At 38.6% G+C, this 25,886-nt stretch overlaps 1 pseudogene; it reads left to right on the top strand.

Annotated features, from left to right (window-relative positions):
- Positions 1–12,928: 12,928 nt before the first annotated feature.
- On the top strand, positions 12,929–24,207 carry LOC131405488 (T cell receptor alpha variable 22-like; annotated as a pseudogene).
- The last annotated feature ends 1,679 nt before the right edge of the window (positions 24,208–25,886 follow it).

Below are 25,886 nucleotides of genomic sequence, written 5' to 3'. Positions count from 1 at the left end.
CACCACAGGATGGCTGATGAGTGGTGCAGGTCCGTGCCTGGGATCTGAACCCTCAAACCATGAAGCGATGTGCGCCAAACTTAACTACAACACCATGGGGCCAGCCCCCTGATTTGTTTTTAAAGTGAGATACTAAAAGCATTCCCTTAAAAACTTGAAATAAACAAAAATTTCCAATAACATTTCAGCTAATAAATGAAGTAAGAATGATATAATTAGAATATCATTTTGCAAACCAACTCCCAACTAAACAATAGACCTTGTCATTGCTTATTAGCAGTCACTAACAACACACACAGACACACACACACACACACACATACACAGACCAAAAGGCAACCTGACATTATATGCCTCTGGAATAAAGTACACAATACCATGACGTCTGGGATTTGTTTCAAACTAATCAGAATTGGGGGAGGTATGTAGATACGTGGGGTGGTGGGGGTGTCAATTAACGAGATTGGCCATGAGTTGACAATTGTGGAAGCTGGATGATGGGTATACGTTGTTTCATTACATTATTCTCTCTTCTTTTTCAGGCATTTGAATTTTCCGTAATAAAAAACTTTAAAAGAACCTGGATAACATACAAGTAGATCATCAGAAATGCTAGGACTTATAACGTCCACTGAATCCTATTTAAAATAGTCAAAACAGGAAACAAAGTAATGTCAAACAATGATGTTTAAACAAATTAAGGCACACACACAACAGAGTAGTATGAAGTTCTAAAAATCACATTTTTACATACAATTAAAGACATGATGGCATATTCATATACATAATGTTAAATAAAAAAAGATTTTCAATACGATACCAAGTCCTTCAAAGTACACATATTTATATTAAAAATACTGAAAGAAACACAACAAAGTGTTAACAGTATTTATCTCTGGGTAATGATATTATAGAAGTTGGATTTTTATTATCTCCTTTATACTTTTTGGTTATGTCTACATTGAGCAAGTTTTCTTTCATGATCAAAAAATATACTACATACTATATATTCATTCAAGAAAAGTAATAGATCTGGAAAAAGAGAGGCAGGAGGGACACACAGACAGCAGGTGACATGACTAAGCTTGCGTATGCAGAAACCCCATTTCCGGCTCTGCAGCAGCAAGGCCACAGGGCCACCCAGCTCCAGTGACGCTTCAAAAGCCTGTCAGGTGGCCGGCAGAACAAGAGCCATTTCACCAGTGGGAAGAGCCCCAAGGATGCAGCCCGGACCACTTGCTCTCTTGTGCACGGTCTTGGCCTTCGTCTGCTTTGGTAGGGAGCCCGCCAACCCTGCAGCCGGGGCCTGAGGAGGGAGGGTTGGGAGAGAAGTTGGAATAAAACTGGACGGTGCTTTTCTCCACTTTATTTCCTGAGTCAAAACTTAGCTATTCTTGATGGCTTTCTTGTAGGCAATGTCTTCAGATAAGTCATTTTTTTCTTCTTATCTACAGGTTTCAGTGATACCCAGAGCGTCAATCAACCTACAAATGTAGTGTATAGACAAGAGGGAGACTCTGTGACCTTGGACTGCACAATCACAGTCAGTTTTAACAGCTACTCGATGTACTGGTATCAACAGCTTTCCACTGGAGAGATGACTTTCATCATTCAACTATATTCTGCAAGCGGTAACTTAAGGCAAGGACGATATTCTGTGGTGTTTCAGAAACCAACCCTAAAGCTTACCATCTCAGCCTTGAGGCCTAGAGACTCAGCTGTCTATTTCTGTGCTGTCCCACAAGAATCCCACAGTGAGAGTAGTGATGGGAAGAGCCTTACAAAAACCCCAGGGCTCAGCACGAGCCAGCCAGCTGCTCCAGGAGCCTAGGAGAGAACAAACCGCAGGACAGGAAGAGAGTAGACAGAAGGCATGGTGAGGGGCACTGATGGGTCTAGAGAGGAAGCTAATGAATGTTCTAGCAACAATTTTCCCACATTTGGTATCAAAGAAAGAGTTGTGGTTATAAGACCTCAACCTCAAGAGCATTTTCATCTCTGAATCTGGTGCCTAAGGACGATAGCATAGCTGATCAAGGTGTGCATCTGTTGTTTCTGCCTGCCCAACATCCATCCCTCCTTTTTGGTGACAATGCCTGATTTTCCCTGGATGACCAAGCCTCCCTTTCTCCTACCCCAAGTTTGCGTTTGAATGAGGCTGACCCTGCCATTGGATCCGTGGCCAATTAGCAAATTCATCTCTCTGATCACCATGATTGGCTCAAGAATGGGTACATCACACAAACCTACATCCCAAAACTTAATATGGAACTATTGGGAATGCTGTTGGGGATGTAAGAGGCTAGGATGTAAACCTAGAGCTACCCACAGCCCTTTTCCCACCACAAGGGAAGAGCATGATCCTGAAAAGGGACAGTGAAACTGAGTTCCCTTAACATTGTTTGAGGCCCCGGCCCCTGCTGTGATTAGAGGAGATCTAGCTGGGATTTTCAGTTGTGTATCTCAGTTGCCTTAGCTTGAGTTCCTCCAGAAGCAGACAGGGATTCAGGTGCAAGTGGTTTAGTTGGGAGTGAAAGGAAGGGAAGTCAGCCATTAAAGGGTGTGTGTTCTCAAGCCTGCTGCCACTGTGGGCACCTGGAGTTTACTCCTGCCAGGTAATCTCTGGCAACCAGTGTAAACACTTGCCTCAAGTTATCCCACCTGTAGGCCAAAGGAGCTAAGGTATCGATACCCCAAATCCTGTGTGTCATTGGTCAAAGACAGCCCCTGGGAGTGGTAATTCCCCAGGACTTGTGGGCTGTAGCAGTAAGAGAAAGCCCTTAGGCAAAGAAACTCAAGTGCTGGTGGGAAGAAGTCTGCAGGGTGCTCTGAAGTGAAGTGAAGCACAAGGGGATCTGGGCAGGACACCAACAATGCAACACAAGTAATTTCTTTTTTTTAATTAAGCTATTTTGAGTTGAGTTTTCTATCACTTGCAATCAAAAGACACAACTAAAAACACCAATAAAAATTACATTGGTAAAATGAACTAACCAAACAAAATACTTTAAAATTACTTTTTTTTTTTTTTTTTTAATTTTTGGCTTGCTCCAGTTCAGAAGGGATACTACTTCTCAAAATGTTCAGATTAGAGCAGTTGTTCAGCTCTTTCCTCCCACATCACCCTGTGTGCTAAGGAGGAGGGACAAATTGAACACTTGTACCTGCAATACTACACTGGGCATTTAACTGTTCCCCCTCCTTTCAGACTCTTCCTGCTCGGGTTCACCCACTTAGTGCTTGCAGATTAACCACCCTCAAGTGTCCCTCCAAAGAATCTTGCCTGCTCAAAACTCCGGTATCCCTGAGAGACTATCCTCTTCTCAACTCCACAATTGTGCTCCTGCTATTTGCTTCTCTTGCAAGATGTTTCCTCCCCGTTTCTACCTTTGGAGGCTCACCACCTTTCAAAATCTATTTCACGTCTTTCTCTCCCTTGGTGCTTTTGAGGATACCTCAGGAGCAATGAGCATGCCTAAATGTCTTGATATGAATACAGCCACGTTTGGCCGTTCCATTAACCTACAGCCACCAACACACAAAGAAATATAAAGCTGCTTTCTGTGTGGTGGAAACTGGCCTTTTTCCCAGACACTGGACTTTCTCCCACGGAGATAGTTGCAATTTGTAACATCTCAAGTTCCTTTGGGCGTCGTATCCTGGGACAGACTGGCCAACTGTGCCGGGCTAGGACAATAACCAGGAAAACCAATGCACGTACACAACTGTTGGCCTGGGATGATAGCCAGGAGGCTCAGTGCACATATGCCACTGATAACCATTTGTACATAGAAACATTGAATGCATGCTCTGTAAACTCTGTAAATGTTTACTCTGAAAACTGCTGATGCTATATAAACTGCTGGAGGTTGAGGCCTGGTGAGAGTCTCACCTATGGAGAGGACGCCCTCTCCAGGACCTCTGATGATCGGATTCCTGCCCAGTCATGTCAATTAAAGGGACTCTTCCGGCAGTGGGGCATGGATTTTGTGAGCAACCGATCTGATGTGTTCTCTTTTCGGTCAATCCGGTGTTTCTCTTTCTGGTTGATTTGTGTCATTTCCCTTTAATAGATGTGGATGTTTTCCCTTTCCAGTTGAGCTGATGTTTTTCCCTCTTATTATTTGACCTATTCTGATCTGTTTGTGGACTATTGCCTTTACTCTCCTCTATATAATAAAATATACCTTCACTCCATTTGTTTGGAGTGAAAAGTTTCTTTTACATCTCCAATTGAGTCCCCAGATCTCTCATAACACTAAATCTTATATCTTGGTCTCTAATTGCATTTTCCAATAAAAGGAGCCAGAGCTCCTTGGAGAAATGGCTGATTCTAGGGCTGGGGAAGGTGATATGGAAGATAAGCCTGGAGCACCCTACAATGCTCAAAAAAAAAAAAGAAATGATGGGGCTATGTCAAAGGAACATAGGACCGACTGAAAATGCTCCCTGTGGTCAAAGCTGGAACAATTTGAGCAATAAGTAAATAAAGTAGTTGTATTGAGTAATAACCCAAAGTGTCAAATAAATATCCATGAGTCACTGACATAAATAATTGAAAAAGTAAATGGGAGAGAACAGACCAATATCACATACTGAAGAATTTTAAAAAATTTATGTAGACACTCCACACTCAAGGAAGTGGAGCATAACTCCCAACTCCTTAAGTTTGGGCTGCGCATAGTGACTTCCATCCGAGGAGGAGAGTATGAAAAGGGTAAAAAAAGAGTAACTTCTTAACAGTGGAGAAATCTGACAAACACTACCTCAGCCACATGATCACAGTCAACATCAACAGAGATAAGTCATGTTGATAGCATGTCCCTTTGATATGATGTGATGAGAAATGGAACTTTATTTCTGTGGTTTTCCTCACCAAAATCCATAATCCCAATCTAATCACTAGCAAATAATCAGAGAAATCCCAATTGAGAGACATTCTACAAAATACCTGACTAGTACTCCTCAAAAGTGTCAAGGTCATCAAAAATAAGATATGTCTGAGAAACAGCACAGCCAAGAGGAGCCGAAGGGGGCATGATGACTAAATGTAATGTGGTGGGATCCCTAGGTGGGATTCTGCAACAGAAAAAGGACATTAGGTAATGTCTAAGTAAATCTAATAACATATGTACTTTAGTTAATAACAATATCAGTATTGATTTATTAAGTGTGGCAAATGTACCATTGTAAGATGTGAATAAGAAGGGAGACTGAGTGTGGGGTACATGGAAACTATGTGTACCATCTTCACAACTTTTCTTTAAATCCAAAACTATTCTAGAATAAAAAGTTTACCTTAAAAACTTATAAACCTGTAGGTTTCACGTGAACTAATTTTTGTGGAGGGAGAATTATAATTTTTATGCATAGCTATTCATCATATATACAGTCATGTGTCGCTTAACGACAGAGGATACATTCTAAAAAATGCGTCGTTAGGAGATTTTGTCACTGTGTGAGCATCATAGAGTGTACTTATGCAAACCTAGGTGGAATAGCTTACTACATACCTAGGCTATATGGTACTAATCTTATGGGACCACCGCCATCTATAAGATATCACTGACGGAAACATCCTTATTGGCGCATGACTGTACATAAAAAAAGTCTTGAACCGTGTTGGCCAATACATAGCCACTACCTACTTATGGCTATTGAACACTTGGATTGTAGCTAGTCCAAATTGAGATGTGCTGTAAGTGTAAAATATATACCAGGTTTCAAAGACTTAGTATGAAGAAAAGAATGTAAACAATCTCATTAATATTTTTTATATTGACTATATGTTGAAATGATTTTTTGGGTTTATCAGGTTAAATGAAATATATTATTGAAATTCATTTTAGATATTTCTTTTTGTTTTGTGAGGAAGATCAGCCCTGAGCTAACATCCATGCCAATCCTCCTGTTTTTTTTTTTCTTTTTGCTGAGGAAGACTGGCCCTGGGCTAACATCTGTGCCCATCTTCCTCCACTTTATATGGGATGCCACCACAGCATGGCTTGACAAGCGGTGCGTCGGTGCACACCCCGGATCCGAACCTGGGCCGCCAGCAGCGGAGAGTGTGAACTTAACTGCTACGCCACTGGGCCAGCCCCTATATATTTCTTTATAATTTCTTTTAATTTAAAATTATGTATGTAGCTCACATTATATTTCTATTGATAGCAGTAGTCTAATTCCTGATAGTGGAATTCAGGGTAATTTTTTTAGATTTCCTTTATTCTAATTTTTCTTCAATAAATTTGTGTTCCTCGTATAATAAAAAAGCAATAAAAAAAAGTTACAAGAACTACTTAATATGTATATATTAAGTATCCCATGCGCAGGGCACCGGAACAGGTGCTAGGAATGCAAGCATAAAAAAGATGAACTAAAATTATTTCCTTTAAGGAGTTCACAGTCCATTTGAGAAGTTAGGCTCATAAATATAAATAAGAACACAATGTGGTCAGCGATACTATGCCGATTCCTATAGAGTCCACTCTCCTCTCTTTCCTGCTTTAAATGCTGCTGTTTTTCTGGCTCCAACCTTAGTTTACTGCTCTGCTCACACCATGATTGCAACTAAAACCTCTATCCTAATGAATATTTTTCCTCTCACCTTGATTTTGCTCCATACCTGTATATACCCAACTGCTGTTTGGTCAGATGACCCTTGGGCAATCTAAACTGTACAAGCCTAAAACCCATCATCGCTTCACCTCCCCTACTCCAAGCTCTTCTATCTCTGTATGTCTCGTCTTAATTAATGACACCACCTTGCCTGATGGCTCTGTGAAAAAGACAAATTTAGTTATTTTACTTCACTTCTCAATATTCTTCAGACTTGGCATGACACAAGCCCACATGTTAAGTACTTTAAGCTTCCAATCCAACCTCGTTTCCTGGCACATCTCTCATCAGCATTGACCTTCTAGAAATCAAACTACTAAATTCAGGAAATATCATGGGTTATCACCTCTCTTGCCTTCATCCTTCTCCATAACCCTTCCCTTTGGTTGGAGTTTCCAAGCTCATCGCTACCTCCCCCTCGTGGTTCCCTGACATCTCCTCTCTGAAGCTTTCCTTGATCTTCCAGGCAAATTTAGTCTCTCTCCTCTGGTTCCCTTTGAACTCTGCACACACCTCCAGAATGGCTATTATCTCTCTATGCAACAATGCCTGCTTCCTCTAGGATACTCTTCCTTGAGGGCAAGAATTATGTTTTATTCACCTTGATATCCCCAGCATTACACAGAACATGACAAATGGAAGACTCTCCAGTTTATTGAATATTTGTGATCTTTCTTCACCTTTCTCACTCTATTGTGGTCATACTTACCCCCTAGGATAGTCTAGATGTTCCTTGAATGCCTCAAGCAGGCTTCCGCCCTTGAGTTTTTGTACTTGAATATTCTTGTCCCAGATGCCTCCCTTCATCACATCATTCAGGTCACTGCTCAAATGCCACCTCATCGAGAGGCTCTTCTTTCAATCCTGTATAAGGTAGCACTCACCCAACCCATCTCTCTTTCCCCTTACCTTGTCTCATTTTTCCCATGGCAATCATCATTAGCAGACATTGTATTATATATTTGTTGGTGTATTTCTTATCCAACTATCCACCAGAATAATAGCATCAAGTAGCCCAGGACTTTGTCTGAATTATTCAACAAACGAAATAAAGATCTGAAGCGTGTATAAATAAATAAATGATGTTATTTATCACCTAGACATGACACTGTCTCTCTGACTTTCATTTCTACTTCATCTGCTTTTATTCTTATCAAGCCATAAATCTGGGACAATATAAAGGTTAAGATACAAAACTCCAAGAATTGTCAACTATAATAAGACCAAGTAAGCAATAATATAACTTAAAAAGGAGCGACAGTTCAGTTAACTATATATTAAAGGTTTCAAGAATGTGTTTTATCTTTTAATTCATTTATTCAACATTTATATCACATTTATCATGAGTTCTTTTTGAAAAATTAAAATGTGTCTCTTATTGTACCTCTGTTTAAAGTTTACAAGTTTATAGTTTCTGACACTTTAATATAAATTACACATCCTTACACTTTGATATGTTCGTTCTTATTTTATAAGTGACACACAGTTACTATAAAATTATGTGGATAATTGTTGGGGCAAGTTCTGGATATCTATGAGCCATGTAACTTTAATCATTTCTAATTAGTTCTTCCAGAGTTTTTTTAGTTTAAGATTTAGAGACACTTTTCCATAAAACAATATTAAAATATCGGAAGGCGTATTTGGTAACTTATGAAGAAAATTCCACTATTTTATTATTTAATCTCAAATACACAACATGTTCAATATACGTTTTCCATCTTTATAGCACATTAACAAAGTCGTTAGGATAATTAGACGTCCATGTACAATTCCTTTGGGGATATCTAACACAAGGAAAATTTTATTTAGCAAACAAGTGCACTAAAACATGAGTATAAAGTCTAGATTGTTAAAATGTTTAAAATGTTATATGTCTAGTTATGACTTCAAATTGCTTTTTTTGTGTGTGTGAGGAAGATCAGCTCTGAGCTAACATCTATTGCCAATCCTCCTCCTTTTTTTCCCCAAAGTCCCAGTAGATAGTTGTATGTTATAGTTGCACATCCTTCTACTTGCTGTATGTGGGATGCAGCCTCAGCATGGCCGGAGAAGCGGTGCGTTGGTGCGCGCCCGGGATCTGAACCTGGGCCGTCAGTAGCGGAGTGCGCTCACTTAACCGCTAAACCAAAGGGCCGGCCCCTCAAATTGCTTTTTGTGACATGTTTCATATAATAGGATATTAAAATTGACGTTTGTGTTAGTTTTCTAGGGCTGCCATAACAAATACCATAGACTGGGTGGCCTACACAACAGAATTTTTTTTTTTTTTTCTCTCACACTGGACTCTAAGTCCAAGATTAAGATGTTGGCAGGGTTAGTTTCTTTGAGGTCCTCTCCTTGGCTTGTAGATGGCCACCTTCTCACTGTGTCTCCGCATAGCCTTTCATCTATGTCATGCATGTCTGTGTCCAAATTTCCTCTTTTTTATAAGGACACCCGTCATAGTGGATTAGGACCTATCTGTATACCTCATTTTACATTAATACCTCTTTAAAGTCCTTGTCTACAAATACAGATCCTCACATTATGAGGTACTGGGGGTCAACATATGAATTTGGGGGAGACACAATTCAGACTATAACAACCCTCTAAATTATTGAATAAGTGTGAAGTTCATAAATGAGACAGTTGAGGCCTCCCTTGATTAAATTTTCACCTACTTTCTGGTGCACAAAAGGATTACATATCATTTTGATGAAGAGGTTTCCCACCTTGTCTAAATTTGTTTTTAGAGGTCTTTGAAATATGCATTTATCAGTCATTTATAAGAGTTATTATTTACACTTAGCTTGTTTATTGCTAGATCAGATTATAGCAAGTCTTCAATTTTAATTTCATCCTTTTCTGTAAGTAAATCCTAATTTCTTCTTGATATTTCCTCTCTCTAGTTTTCCCTTGTTCCCATTCTCGTTTCTGTCTGAATATTAAGTATTTTAAACTTGTCTGCCTATTTTTTGTTTGTTTTGTTAGCTCTCACCTTTGCAGAAGTTAATCTAGTTCACTAACTTGGTGTTAGTGAACTGGGACTCCTTACTGCCCCTTCAGCAGAATTGACCTTCCTTTGGGGCATCTGTTCAGTAAGTGTGGTGGGTTAGTGGGTGAGGGAGGGGACTTCAGTCTTTGCACAAAGGGGCAACAGGAAGAATCCCACCCTGTGTGCTCAGCTTTCTTGATTGTTTTCTTTTAGGTTTGTATCTTAAGCAGTATGTAACAAGATATTTTATTTTATTTCAATCAAATAATCTCTTTTTATATATGCATTGGTTACTGATATGTTTGGACTCATTTCTAATATTTTTGTTTTGCTTTGCCTACTCTTGATTTTTCTTGTCTTTTCTAGTCTATCTTTTGTTGCATTGATAAAATTTTCCTTTTTTCCTCTGGCAATATAAAAAATGTAGTGTCTTTCTGTTCTTATGACAAGTATCCTTAAATTATATATATGTGAGTGTGAGTGTATATATGTGTATATATCTTATGCCCAAAGTTATTCTCTAACATTTCGCCTTGTACATACCACTCCTTCTTTTTGGTGTACTTTTTCTCTTGCTGACTCACAATCTTTAGAATTACCTCAGTAGCTGATTAGAGAAGACTACAAATCACTTATATGTCAGGACAGTAATTTCAGAGAGAGTTTATCCAATGAGCTGGTAAACTACAGTTCCAATGCACATCAAGAAAAATAATAATAAATAAAACCATCCGGTATAATAATCAGAACATGAATTCACTCTGTTCTTCCTCAGAGCCTTTGTCCCTGATCCTCCCTCTTCCTGGAGTGATTTTTGCCCATTGACCATACGGCTCATCCCTTCACTTCTTCCCAGTCTCTGCTCTAGAGAAACATGCATGTGTGAATAAAGAGAAATGCTCAAAAAGGTCTATGGCAGTGTTGTAGTTCATAGATAGAAAAATCAACATCTTAACTGTTCATCAATAGGGGAAGAGTAAATGGTAGTATATCCATATTATGGGATACAGGGAAGCAGAGGGACCTCTGTGTTTTAATAAAATAGGACCTGTGAGATTTATTATTGAGTTTATAAAGCAGGTTATAGAAAAGTATGAATATGTATATTTTGTATTAAATGAAAACTATAAATAAAATGCTACATATTTTCTGTTGATTCAAATCTATACTAAAACACCTGGAAGCCTAAACTCCAAATTGATTAAGAGGAAGAAAGAATTAGAGTAATGAGTGACTAAAGGGTCAAAATTGGGAGTGATAGAGGAAATTTTAGTCTATATATAATATTTTATTGCATTTAATAATTAATATATCGCTCCATTTGTTAAAAATAATAAAATGTTATAAATGCCATCATAAAGGTTTATCCATATTACCCTCTATACTCACCAAAAAAGGGATAAAGGAGAAAATGACCACCTTCTTCATTAGATTTTGTCCTACCACTCCACGTATAAGTATTCCTCCTCTGGGGTCATACAGCTTTTAGTTTATACTCCTCTTACAGTCCTATTCTTTGACTCTTTTATAGTTATGTTTATTTTTGTCTTCCTCAGTAGACTGTAAACTAGCATGTTATCCTCTTTTGTATATTCTGAAGACCTAGTAAATTATCCCATTTACATTAAAATTTCAATAAATGTTTATGGATTTGTTTGGAACTAAGTAAAAGAAATCAAATAGCACAAGATGAGATTTACAAAATTATCTTAAGATATTAATTTCCATGAAATGGCGTTTGAAAAGTAGAAATGGGTTCATTTTTAACCCGCATTTAATCTAATCAGGCATTTTGTTTTCTCACCATCTGCATTTCCTTCATCAGGAAACATGGAGTGAAGGTTGCTGGGGTTGTGTGACTGCTGAGTGAGTTGGTCTGAAGTGGTCTTTGTTGATGGTTTCATCCACTAGGGGGCACTCTAGGCTTTACAAAGAATGGCTTTCACTGATGGTCCCAGGGTTGAGCAGTTGAGACCAGAAAGCATGTGAGGCAGTCAAATTACAGACAGCGAAGGTGGGACAGGAGGAACAATATTTGAGTAAAGTTCAGCTCAGGTTTTCGGTTCTTCCATTCTATATAAACCTCAGGAAACTGGAGCCCATATCTCTAAAAATCCATTGTGAGATTGCTTCTCTGAGCAGACGTATGTTGATAGGAATATTAATGGGCATTGTGAGCATGGAAGCTCAACAGACAACATCTCCATTACCTGTTTTCAATTTTTAAATTTTTATAATTAAAGTTCCCAAAATCCATGGACCTAGAAATTATTCCAGTACCCTAGATATCTTTTCATATATCTTCCCTGAGACTGGAAGGAACAAGAATAAGAAGAAGAGGAGAAGAGAAGATAAAAAAAAATAAGAAACATGACTAGAAGGAGGTAAGAATAAGGACAATATTGAATTTGACCAGCAATGTGTGGCCTGATCGGAATCAGCTGTGTGGGTCTGGACAGGAGAAGGGGAGAGGTGGAAATTAAATCGGAGTGGACATTACACACATATCTTATTTTTCACCAACTGAACTCTTTTTGGAATTGTTTTCTCTGCAGATGGTGGCTACACGGCCTGTGTTTCTAGAACTCTCCTGGTTTCAAGAAAATATATTCACTTCTTTAATACACAATGCATGCTGTCTGATTGTTTTCCTTTATCAGAATTTTCATATAACTGGATTCTTAATTCTATGTCAAACCATGCAATTTGGGAAATGGGGCCACTCTTCCTATGCTCTTCTTAAAGGCTTCATGATTCTTCAAGGCTCTATTTAACCCAGTTGAGACACTGATTCCTTTCAAAAGTATGATCCCCTCTTCCTCACACACTAACCCACAAACTTCCCTTGCATAAAATGTTTTAAGAAAAAAGCTCCTTATAACTGCATATATTGGAAATATTGCCCCTACTTCCCTGCACTGTTTGAACTCACAATTTTTTTTGTTGTTTTGTTTTGTGAGGAAGATTGGCTCTGAGCTAACTTCCATTGCCAATCCTCCTCTTTTTTTGCTGAGGAAGACTGGCTCTGAGCTATCATCTGTGCCCATCATCCTCTATTTTGTATGTGGGATGCCACCACAGCATGGCTTGCTGAGCGGTGCGTAGGTCCGCGCCTGGGATTGGGGCCAGCGAACCCCAGACTGCCTAAGCGGAGTGTGCAACCTTAACCACTATGCTGCCGGGCGGCCCCTTGAACCCACAATTTGAGAAAGATCACTATGCAGTCTCACTGGGACACTGTGGGTGGAGTTTCCTGGTAAGTAAATGACAGAGCTCAGATGTGATTGGTGCTCAGTGATTCTGGTGGAACACACTGACTGTAAGAACAAAATTTGCCTGGACCCAGGACTCTACACCCTCCAGGCCAGGGGCAAAGGAACCTCAACAACTGGGCAAGGAGTCATGAGGAGACAACAGGGAGCTCTTCTGGGGCTTCTGTTTGTCCAGGTTTGCTGTGAGTTGGGACCGTCCCAGATAAGGGAATGGGGAGTGTTCCACAGTTGATAGTGGGATGGAGGGAAAGGAAGAGCTGACACAGAGCTCCTAGAGGGTCCTACATCCTCATGGGTGTTTCTTGGGCTTTTTACAGGTTTAGAAACTGCATCAGTCACTCCCCAGTGACGTCATTTGTGTTTATTTTTCTCTTTCCAAGCAGGGGTGCGAGGGGTGAATGTAGAGCAGAGTCCTTCAGCCCTGAGCCTCCAGGAAGGAACCAGTTCTACTCTGAGGTGCAAATTTTCTACCACTGTGAGCTATATGCAGTGGTTCCGGCAGAATCCTGGGGGCGGCCTCATCAATCTGTTTTACGTGACTTCAGGGATGAAGCAGAATGGAAGATTAAACTGCACAATGAATTCTAAGGAACGGTATAGTACCCTACACATCACAGCCTCCCAAGTGGAAGACTCAGCCACCTACCTCTGTGCAGTAGAGGCACAGTGCTCCCAGGTGCTCTGCAGCCTGTATCCAAACTGCAGCTGGGCCTGCAGCCCCACCCCTTCCATGGATGGGGCAGGCATGTTGTCCCCATAGTAGACTTTGCACAGCAATCTGGGGGCAATCTGGGCTCTGCAGGGCCCCAAAGGGAGTAAACCTTGTTGCTAAATTATTATAAAATAAATGTGTATATGTGGACATTGTAATAAAGCACATTAAAGAGATACTAGAATTCTCAAAAAGTTTAGAAACTCGTGTTTTAAGAATTGCTCAAACATTGGAAAGAAATATACTTAGGCTTAGAAATAGAAATAAATTTAAAGATAATAGCTTCAACGGAAAGAAGACCACTTTTGTGTAAAGTTTGAACTAACTCAACGAACCAATTATTAACACAGAAGATGATTTAACAATTAATTTTCCTTGAATTTAAAGATGCAGTGATAGGATGCATAAAGAAGTATTTAAAATTATAGACAAATTGTGAAGGTGCTTATACTTTCTTATACTAACTCTACAAGTTACAGAAAATGTGAGAGAAAACATTGAAATGACGCTATATAAATTTACATTTAAAGTTAAATTCAGACTTACATGAAACTGATTGGTATGAAGTTAAATCATATATAGAAAAATTGTTCCACTAGAGACATCAACTCTGGACTTACTACAATTTATATTTCATACTCCTTTGTCAGATGTTTACGCTGATGTTGTCACAGCTGGTGAAGTACTCTTAAGAGCTCTAGTATCAGTTGCATCAACAGAAATATCCTTCTCAAAGTTAAAAATTATCAGAAACTGTTTTGCAATCTTTCATTTACAAACAGCAATTGACGTTGCTTTCAATGATACTAATTGAAATGAAGTTACTAGAAGTATAAATTTTGATAACCTAATAAATTAATTTGCAGAAAAGCAAGCTAGAAAAATCTTATTATTGCCAAGATATCACACTAGTAAGGAATTATTAGTTATTGTATTATGTAAAATTATGACCCCAAAATATGTTTTTGCAATTGGTAACTTCATGTTGTTGTTTACGTATTATTACATACTCCAATGTGTTTTATAAATAAGAAAATATTTTTTAAAGAGAGCTTTATATTTCATTACATAATGTCATTTTTTTCCTGCTTTTTGAACAAGGGACCCCAAATTTTCATTTTGCACTGGATACCACAAATTATATAGCCATCGCTGGCTAGGAATTTTGAATACCCATGTTAAACTTCGAAGGAGGGAGCTAGAAGTCATAAAGCAATCAGGCTCTTTAAGAAAGTATTTTTTCCTTTACTTTTGAGTAAGCTCATCCAACTCTACCAGGTTCTACAAGTTGCTGAGGGTGTTTTTTACAAGAAGTATATGATATGTTATAGATATACATTGAAGAAATAAATCTCGAGAAAGGAGCATCCCACTTACCCCTGGCTCAGCCATGGAGTCCACCCCCGTCTCATTGCCTGTGGAGATCTCTACACTCAGCGGTAAAGTCTCATTTTATTCCGTTTTACTATGGATTTAGTTTCTCCTTGATCCATTATTGATCTTATAAGAGAAATGAAAACTCAGATAGAAACTCATCCTGAGGACTCCATTTCTGAAGGGGTCACTGAAGAAGACCCAGGGTTGGTTAGAGGCAACCTCAAACCCACTAGAATGCATGTGGATGTGAAAATGTTCTTGAAAGTTCCATGACACAGGACAATTTCTCCCCACTCTCACACCACTCCACATTGCACACAACCTTAGTCTTCAATAAATATTTGCTTCATTAAATACTATAAAAGGATTTTAGAGCTTGAAGAGCCCTTAGAAATCCTTTAGTTCAACTTTATTTTACAAAGACAGAAACTAAATCCAAGAAGCCAGTATGAAACAATTAGGTAGTAAATAAGCCGGGAGTGGAAAGAAACTGGACATCCTCCCTTCCTCTTTAGAACTCTTTCACATGCTTTATTCCTGTAGGACCACATCGCTGGGTAAAGAGAAACTGCCTAAAGAAAGCCTAGCCATTTGATCTCTGCAATTTGGGTCTGGGGAAGCAATGGTCCATTTAGTTTGACACTGGAACAGAGAATTCAAATTTGTGTAAATATTTGACATTTTTGGCAGGAAAGGAGACAGGCTGAGCAGGAGCAATCCAGTCCATCCTTCACTGCCTTTTGTAAGAGTAAGTCAAAGGTGATGGTGTCACCCTCGACACCCAGATATATTTCTAAGAACTTTCCTAGAAATAGCAATTATATTCATTACCTCAGGTGGATATCTCTTAAAGGCAGGATATGAATAGAGAGCATCATGAATACATTGTTATAAAAAATGATCATTGGAATCTGGAGACTAAGGTGAACATTGTCCTCATGCAGCTGGAAGTCCATAAAGGTGCTAGAAAAAGCATTTCCAGGTCAATACTTTTTGATCATGAGTCAGGAAATATTCAATGAAATAATCATGTCGCCGAGAATTTTTCCCAGGTGATGGCTATATCTGTGCTACAATAAACACATGGAACACAGTGCTGAACAGAGCATATTCAAGCTAGAACATTCCATTCTGGGTACATAAGTCAAAAGGGCTAATACTTACCTAAAGTATCTGTATCTAAGAAGAGGGAAATTTGCTCAATGTAGGATTGGGGAATTCGTCCTATGGAAGATGGATGAGAGAATAAAGATCCTTAGAATGAAGAAGTTTTATATGTGTAAAAAACACATTTTATACGTACTTACAAATTTATATGTTGATTTGTGGTTTTTCATCATAGTTGTTTTTAACTCTTTAAGCATGTGAAATGTGGATGAAGATTATATTTTTTCTCCATAACTCCAGAGGATCAGTGAGTACAAGTCACAGGAAAGGGGCTTCCACTTCTGGAAATGAGGTAGTCTTGATTTCCAAGGGATCACTACTCATGATGAGTTCTTTAGGATCAGTGACCTATTTGTACTACTCCTCCAGCAGACACAGGCAATATTTAGGCTTCCCTAGATTTTTTTATTACAGAGGTAATTGGAAAATACCAAGTTATCAAAGTAGATGAGAAAAGGTTTTTTGGCAGAGGAAGATAATTCTGGAAATTTACAAGACTGAGAAACTTTCTCAATGTCTTGGAGAAAGAACATTGTAGCGGAGTTTGGGAGAAAAACGATAGAATATGAAATGTGAGTCAGCAATAGCCAAGGCAGCAGAAACCCATGCCAGGAGAGCTGGCTGATACTTTAGAGGAAATTCCACTAAGGATATGAGTCAGTCATTGAATTAGGATATGCCATCCCTTTTGATATTGGAAAATAAAAGCACCCATGGAATAAACTTACATATGGGTACATTTTTTGAATCTGTAGCCTGATATTTTCTGAGAATTTCTGCTCTTTCATACTTTGCAGTATATGATCCATGCAGCAATACGAATGGATTTCTTAAATCATTTCAGATTTCTCATTGCAAATCAACCCAATCTATGCGTCGAACTGTTTCCTAACTCATGGATCTTTTCCCCCTGCTCCTTTATCATTGAGATTTGATCCTTTATCTGTTATCACAATTGTCTTTACCGAAGGAAGTTTCTACATTTTGACTGTTGGTACTGTCTGTTTTCCTTTTCCGGGAATAGCAAAACTAGCTTGGAGGAGCAGAGTCTGAGATAATGGGCACTTGAAATATCGAATGATCTTCTCTCTCTTTCTCTGATAACTGCACTGAGGACCAATGAAAAGAATCATGAAACTAATTAATGATAAGAAATATTAGTTTCTAGAAACCTTAATTTATTTTTAAATGCAGAAAGCATTTATAAATAAGCTGTACAAAATATGATAACTATGATACATGCATATTGTACATTTTGACTATTAAATAAAATTGACAGTTACCTTTAAAAGAGAGGAAATATGTAAGAAAGTGTTATCTTAAGAGAAAAAAAGGTTTTCTGGTTCTTGCAGTAGAGCTGATAGTGGAATTACCTTCTAACTGTAAACTACTGTAAAATGGGAAAACATATGAAACCCGTTTTCATATGTTCTGAGGGAGTGTAGACCATGAAGTTTGCAATCCTTTGGAGAAAGGAAGCCTGCAAAGTGACTCCCACATTCACTCAGCATTTCTGTCTTGGGGGTATTTTCTAAATCTAAATCAGTACAAAGACTTGGAGCACCAGCAGAGGGTGGCAGCCTTGCTGGGTAGAGGAAACAGAGATCAGAGTTTGGGATGTTAACATAATTGGGATTTGGGAAAAGGTATTGCAGAGAAGTGAGTCTCATATAAAAGGACCCTAAAACCTGTACAGAGATTTTTCTGAGCCTACACATATACTGCATATGCACAGAGAGAGACATCGGGAGGCCTAGTAGAAAACAGCTTCTGAGGGTCTAAAAGCCCCAAGGAGATTTTAGAGGTTACACTGTGCTGGGAAGACATGGGAGCTCTGGCCTTGCCAGAGTGAAGAAGTCTTGGTAAATACCTTGGACTTTAAATTGAGTCACCACAATAGGGGCTGCATGCTAGGAGTAAAGGCATGTGCTAGGACAAAAGGAAAATGAAAAAACACCCAGACCTAACAGAGATTAAAGTAAGCCTCAACAGAATCAAAATGATCTTCTGGTAGTTTAAGAAAGTTAACATTTTTTTAGGGAAAACAAAATAATCCAGAGTTTCTGCATATTATTACCCACACTGTATAGAATAGAATCGAAAAAATTACCAAAAATGTGATGAAGCAGGAACAAGGCCTGGTAATTAAGAGATATAATAATGAATAGATGCAGACCCAAAGATGACTCAGATTTGGAGTTAACACATAAGGATTTCAAAATACATATGACTAATATGTCTAGCACTTCTTCCTGTTGCTGACTCTCTTCACAAACCACAACGATACACCTGTCAATGGACCCAGGGAGATGGTAGCTACACATGGCAATAGCTTCCCTAGATTTCTCCATGAACTCCCCCTTCAAATCACATTAAGTGACTAGACATGCTTAGTTTCTCAGATTGACTAGTTAGGGATTCCTTCTCAGACCATCTCGCTATTCTTATACCTTCAGTTCCCCAGCTGATGTCACAACTGTGTAAGGTCAAATTCCTTTAATTAAGACCCTATTCCATAGCACTCATGATAATTTTGCTTCACTGACTATACCCTGACTGATACACTAGGCAAATATAAATCAATAGAATGAGAATTTTTTCTGTTTTTAAGAAATGTATGTCCAGATACTTATTCGAAGAAATAATAATCAGAAACCTAGTGTATTTGTTTTCTAGGGCCACCATTACAAAATGCCACAGACTGGATAGCTTAAGCAACAGAAATGTATTTTCTCACAGTTGTGGAGGCTGGAAGTCCAAGATCAACATATTGATCAGTTTGGTTTCTCCTGAAGCCTCTTTCCTTGGCTTTTGTAAGGCAGCCATCTTGTTGTGTACTCATATGGTATTTTCTCTGTGTGCACACATCTGTGGCATCTTTCTGTGTCCAAAGTTCCTATTTTTTTAAGGACACGATTCAGGTTGAATTAGGACCCACCCTAATTGCCTCATTTTAAATTAATCACCTCTTTAAAGGCCTTATCTCCAAATATAGTCACATGCTGAGGTACTGGGGGTTAAGGTTTCATTATATGAATTTTAGGGGTACATATTATATTCCAGTATATACACTTAGTATAGCCAGGAAAAGAGTAGACCTTCAAAGAACATATTTAGAAAGATGAGTTGTAACAGAAAGCAGAGAGAAAATAGTGATATGGTTTTAGTCTATTTCTCCTATGTTTCCATGAAATATTGAGTGTAAGGAGACATATTTACCACCATGTAGGGATCTAAGAATAACATTTTTAATTAAAAAAAAATTCTCATCAGGAAGGAATTACTTGCGATATAATTTTAATGAATAATTTTTAAAATATCAATCTAATTCTCGGTTGTTACAACAAAGATACCAAAGAAATAAACTCAGGTGCCACACAAATTCCTGGTGGTATAACTGAGTAGTCTTTATTAGGGAAAAGAATCTCTTTAAATATATGTAGTGGCTCAGTTCAGTCTATGCAAATATGAATGTGGATATGCCCTGACAACTAGTCCCACCCCCTCCCCCAGCTGAACCATTTCCTGTATGGGGGCAGATGTGTCCCTCATCTCCACTGATTCTGCATGGAGCTTGTTACAAAAACTGAACAAGGCTGAGGTCCAGGGTCTTAACATGGTTATTTCCTTAGGAACAAAAGGACCAACACAACTTTTCACAGCATGCTTTGGGGCCGTGATAACTACTCTTTGCATTAATATGGAATGTCCTTGATGGAGAGCTGAGCATTCAACAAATTCTATAGGCTTATCCTCTGCTCTTCTGGAGGCTCAAAGTGCTCATAATCTTTCCACCTCTAGAAAGGAGCCCTCTGCTCATGTGTAGCTGAGCCATCATCAGTTCTTGTAACAATCATCACTCTCAGGATAAAAAAGTTCTATTTCATTCTAATTGTTCTATGATAGGATTTAGAATCACTTTTGTGACACATATCCTTCAGCATGAGGATCTCTCCCTGTTCCAGCACTGATATCACAGGAAGAGCAGACTCGCCTCAGCAGTAGCTTGGCTCAAATAACCAGCTCTCTGCCTGGGACAGGCTCCAGGGCAGGTGAGGTGGAACTTCTCAGTGACTCATACTAAGCAGTCCCTGCTCTCTCATTATGTCTAGCATTCCATACAAGACCTCTAGCTCCTCCTGAGACATATCTCAGAAGAGAGCATCAGGGGTTTCATACCTGATCTGGACCACGATGAGATATCCTACCATCTGCAGAAACAGCCGGCTGAGGAAGAAGCCTCATCCACATACTACTGCACCGTGTCCTGTGCTACTGTGTTGCACTCTGAGTGATACAATGACGAGAACTGCACGGGGAGCTGACAGTGCAGGAGTATTGCCATTTAACCTCTATATCTGTCCACAGACAGCGATCACTATGTTTCCTTTTCTCCAAGTATTACAAAGGCAATTCACTACAGATATAAACTGTCAGCTGTCAATAAGCCACAATCACCTACATAGCTTGCTAAAAATTAAACAAACAAACAAAAACCTTGTCCAATCCCCTCTCCTAGTCAAACCAACTTCCTGTATAGACACGGAGTATCATCCAACTCCAGTGATTCTACCTGGGGCTTACGGCTTGTGCCTAAATTTGCACATTGTGCATTGTATGTTTTTGTTTTCCTAAGTAACGTATATGTGTGCACATATGAGTGGATGTGTGTGTGTGTGTGTGTGTAAGAGAGATAGAGTGTGTGTGCATCCTAGTCTAGCAGTCGTCGTGGACCTGGAAAGTCAGCATCTTAGTCTGTCTTACATGGCTCCTCGTGGTTTCCATGTGACTGCCCTTCCTAATGTCAATTCATAACCCCCTACACGTAGACACTTCACTCCAACTGCGATGAACTGAGGGAGTTGCCTCAGCACTCCTGGCTATAATTTGTCTGCTTGACTTTGAAATTGCTCATACCTTTTCCCGTATAGCCAATTTGTAAATGTTCCCTAATCTCTTAAAATCAAGCTAAAGAGCTCTGCTTTTGTGAAGTCTTTCCTGATTCCACATTGTTGTCCTTTTCAGTAGAACAAATTGATCATCATTATGTTTGCCTCATTAAAGATCCTAATAAATCATCCCATGTTGTAAGGATGTAGTTACACAGTTGTCTTTCTATTTAGACCATCAGGTACTTAAGGCTAGAGACTGTTCCGTAATCATGTTGGAAACCCAAAACCAAGCACAGTACCAGGTACCTCACAGAAACTAAGTCATGTTGATTGAATATGTAAATACGTGAATGAATCATTGAAAGTTTTTTCACTGGAAAGTCTGAATTATATGAGTTAAAACTATACAATATGAAACATGGCCCACTTATCGTATTATCCTGAATTGGACAGTTAATGCAGACTTAATAATGTTGTGACTCCTCAGAATATGTTTCATTATTGTTCAAATAAAATATTGAAACATTTCTTCCCATATAAAATATAAATCAGAACTTATTTTATTCTGTGTTCTGTGTCTTTGATCAAATTAATTCCAAAAAAATCGTTTGGGGATTTTTCCTTAGCTGCAATCATAATTTGCCCTACTAATTCAGCATTGAAAGCACAATAGATTCTTCTTGAGTCTTCCATTGGATTAAACTGTGGAGAAATATATTAGATATGGAGCAAGAGTGAAGGCAAACAAATATGTTGCCTCTTTGGTACCTTCTGGTAACTTTCAAGATTATGGTTGCATGTTGTCTACAGATTTTATAAGATTGTGTCGTTACTTCTCATTTGAGAATATGGAAGACACTAAATAAATGATCTCATCCAAGTTCCAAGAGAGATAACCCAGTGCAGTAGGTGATTTAACCTAAGTAAATCAAGTAGAAGTAAATTAAGTAGAAGATAAATTTTGCTGCGTTGACTTGTGTTTTTAAGACGTGTCTAGAATTTATATCTGATATAATTATTTTATGACATTTATTTAACCAGAGCAAGTATGGACCCCTCTGAAGACCATGTTAGGTGAAATTACATGAAAGGCAAAACTACCGAGCTCTCTGAGTTTTAAATTTGTAACCATTGTATTAAATAAAACATCATATCTTTACATGTCCCCAATAAACACCAATTCTTATTAATATTTTTAAATAGAGTGTCTTCCTAAGTATGCTAGTTGAGAAAGCGTCAATCATTTGACTTTCTGTAATTCTCTATATTCTCAGTTATCATTTTCTACTATTGAAAAACACATATATTTGGGGGCTGGCCCAGTGGTTTAGTTCGTGTGCTCCACTTCCACGGCCTGGGTTTCACAGGTTCAGATTCTGGGCATGGATCTATGCACCACTATCAAGCCATGCTGTGGTAGGCATCCCACATATAAAGTAGAGGAAGATGGGGAGAGATGTTAATCCAGGGCCAATCTTCCTCAGCAAAAAGAGGAGGATTGGCAACAGATGTTAGCTCAAGGCTAATCTTCCTCACAAAAAAAAAAAAGGAAGAAAAAAGCATATATATGTTTGAATTATATTATTTCTGAAATCCTTTCCCTGTCTTACAATCTCTTATTTTAACTTTTTAACAGGGAAGGGATTGCAAACTGATCTTTAGAAAATATGGAAATACACTTTCAGAAATTTTCTATGTAGGCAGTGTTTCCTTCCATAAAGATAAATACCTTTAGTGAAAGCACAACTGTTAACACATGAATAGAGGGCTCTGTGGAAGGAAATGAATGAAGGGTAGGAAGTTGAAGTCAGATTTACGGTTGCCTGGGCAGGAGAGAAGACAACCTGAGTCTTCACAGGAGAAATGGGTAAGATCCTGCGGGCTTCATTGTTGATTCTGTGGCTTCAGCCATACTGTGAGCTGTGGGTAGGAGGCTTGAATATGGTAGAAAAACTCCAAGGAACAGTACAAGGCAGAGAGATGACATAATTGGGAGTTCTGTTTTGTTATGTTTTCTGGCTCATGTTCGTTTTCTGTTGGGGCTTTAAGAATAAAATTTAAAATCTGTTACTTTCTTCTCAAACAGCAGTGAATACTCAACAGAAGAATCGTGACCAGCAATGGGTTAAGCAAAATTCTCCATTCATGAGTGTGCAAGAAGGAGGAATTTCTATTCTGAACTGTGACTACAATAATAACATGTTTGATTACTTCGTATGGTACAGAAAATACCCTGTTACAGGTCCTGCATTCCTGATGTCAATATACTCAGGTATGGATAAAAATGAAGATGGAAGATTCACAGTCTTCCTTCACAAAAGTACCAAACACCTCTCTCTGCACGTTGTGGCCTCCCAGCATGGAGACTCTGCCTTGTACCTCTGCACAGTGAGTGCACAGTGCTCTCCAAGCTCCTGCGGCCTGTACCCAAACTTGCAGCTGGGTCCAAGCCAACCCCTACTTTGGGGTTTCAGACTGAGAGGCATGCAGACTTGCTTCCATTTACACAGGGCAGGAAGAGAAGGTGAGTATACAGTAGGTAAGCAAGCTGAGCTTTAAGGAGGACTGATATGTGACAAGCCTTACAAATGAGTTAAGAACGGTCCCTGATCCTTAGGGTGTCTAAAAGGCTAACCATTCTCCTTTTTGACTTTCAGAGAGAAGTTGCTGGTTTAGCCAAAGCACCCATATCTAGTGATGCTTTGTCACCACTAGCTCCTGGAAGGAGAATACCTTGTTTCCCCTGTACCCCCGAGGAAAAAATACATCGAGGATGGGGAAGCCAGGGTCCTGCTTCAAGTTCTCCTAGTGAATGTTTGTGTGCCTTTGAGTATTAGAAATCATATGCTTCATTTTTCTGTAAAATGAACAAAATAATCCCTGATTACTGTTTCTGGATAACTGTGCCTTTACATTAAATGCATTTGAGGATGCGTATAAGTCACACTCATTTATTTGTTTCTTCACTTATAAGTTACATTTAGACATTGCTTCAGTAAATCACTTACTAAATACTTTCTTTCCCAGGAAGACATTGAACTATTTGAAACATTGTCCATCAGTAAAAGGTGTTGCCCTGTGGATCGTAGTAACGAACACAGGCAAGTCATGAAGCTGGGCAGCTGCAAAGATCTTGCTGTTGGTAGCCATCCTGATTCTCAGTGGAGACGGATATATGGCATTGAGCATTGAGGATGCAGCTCAAAGTTTGGAGTGAAGAACCAGGCCAAGGTCACTCTAGGGCCACAAGATCTTAGAAGATGTGAGAATTATCCCAAACATTTATTAAATCAAGAGTCTCCAGTAGGTTGTCAGTTAATCAGAAATACAAGCAGTTTCCATTTTCAAACTTGAGTGATCTAGATGGCCAAAGTTACCTACATGAGATTCCCCTTTCCTACAAACGAGTGGTAATTAAATGAGTGTGTTAACTCATAAAAAAAAATCCTGATGACTTGTATTCTAACTTCCACTGTCAATTTGTATGACATTCAGCAATTCTATCATTTCTTTATTTGTGAAACACGAGTTAGAACTAGATGAACTCTATTTCCTTGCAGCCCTATGGCTGCATGATTCCATCCACATTACACATTTCCTGACCAAAGTTTTATGCTTTTCACTTATATGATGAATACAAGGAAAATAGTCAATGTGAATTTCTATGAAAACCTTTTCTCCTTCATGCCTTAGAATTGTTCTCAGTCCCTTACTTATAGAATTTCAAGCTGAAAAGAAAAAAAGATGCCCATTATCAGAAAAAAAAGAGAAATAGGATGAGACACTGTAGCTCTCCTGAGAAATTGAGACTACTTGTGTACATAATATATATGCAGTGTAGTGTCCACCTGTGTGTGTGTGTGTGTCTGTGTGTGTGTGTGAACTTTCCCGTAGAGGAACTTTCTCCTAATTCTTCTTCACCAAAAATCTAAAGACGTTCCTAAAACTTCTTTCTAAGAATAAAATAATATGGCCATGCAAAGTGGTCCCTGAGTTAGAAAGCTGTATATATTGAATAGGAGACTATTTCAGTAGTTATTCCATTTTGGTTGGGCTCAGAGATCCCAGATCTCTGGAACCATGAGACATCTAACCATGGTGTCAACACAGAACTCGTTGAAGAGTCTACCTACTCTACTGTAATGCAATGTATTCTTATCTTTTAAAAGCCTGTTCAGTTAAGCACTCATATCTCCTGCTATCTCTGTTAGCTATTGTTACAATAACATCGCATATCTCCAAAACTCAGAGGCTTAAAACAATAAATTATTTCACTCATAAATGTGTGAATTGACAAATTAGACTGGGCTCAGCTGAACAGTATTTCTGGGCTTGGCTGAGCTGACTCTTATGTCTGAGATCAATGAGAAAATACATAGTATCTTCTCTCATTGAATTTATAGTCTTGTTAGTTATATATATAGCTAATCATACAAGAGTAAAGTGAGACAAAGACTAAACTTGGGAAAGCAAAGGGTGACATGAGGGCATATAAAGAGCCCGATCCCTCCCCCAGCCTTAGTAGTGAGTCAGAGAGAGCCTGAGTATGTGATGCATAAACTGAGATCTGAAAATTTAGTAGGAGTTAATCAGGGTAAAAGACAGAAGAGTAGGGGAAGTGATCTTAAAAGTAGAAACAGCACATACAAAGCAATAGAGATCATAGTGAATTTCGGGACTGAAAACCAAGAATGCTGTGAATAAAATTATAAATATATATATAAAATATGACTAAAATTACACATATGTACAATTTTCAAACTAACACTGCAAAGTAGCCATAATCTAAATTTTACAAAACAACAATCATAATCTTTGTGAAGTTACCAAATGCATTCTCTATTTTTGAGATTCTTCTAATAATTTACTCA

Source organism: Diceros bicornis, chromosome 5, assembly GCF_020826845.1.
Source record: "Diceros bicornis minor isolate mBicDic1 chromosome 5, mDicBic1.mat.cur, whole genome shotgun sequence".
Classification (NCBI taxonomy): Eukaryota; Metazoa; Chordata; class Mammalia; order Perissodactyla; family Rhinocerotidae; genus Diceros; species Diceros bicornis.
Note: the sequence above shows the minus strand (reverse complement) of the source record. Positions and strands in the feature narration are given on the sequence as shown.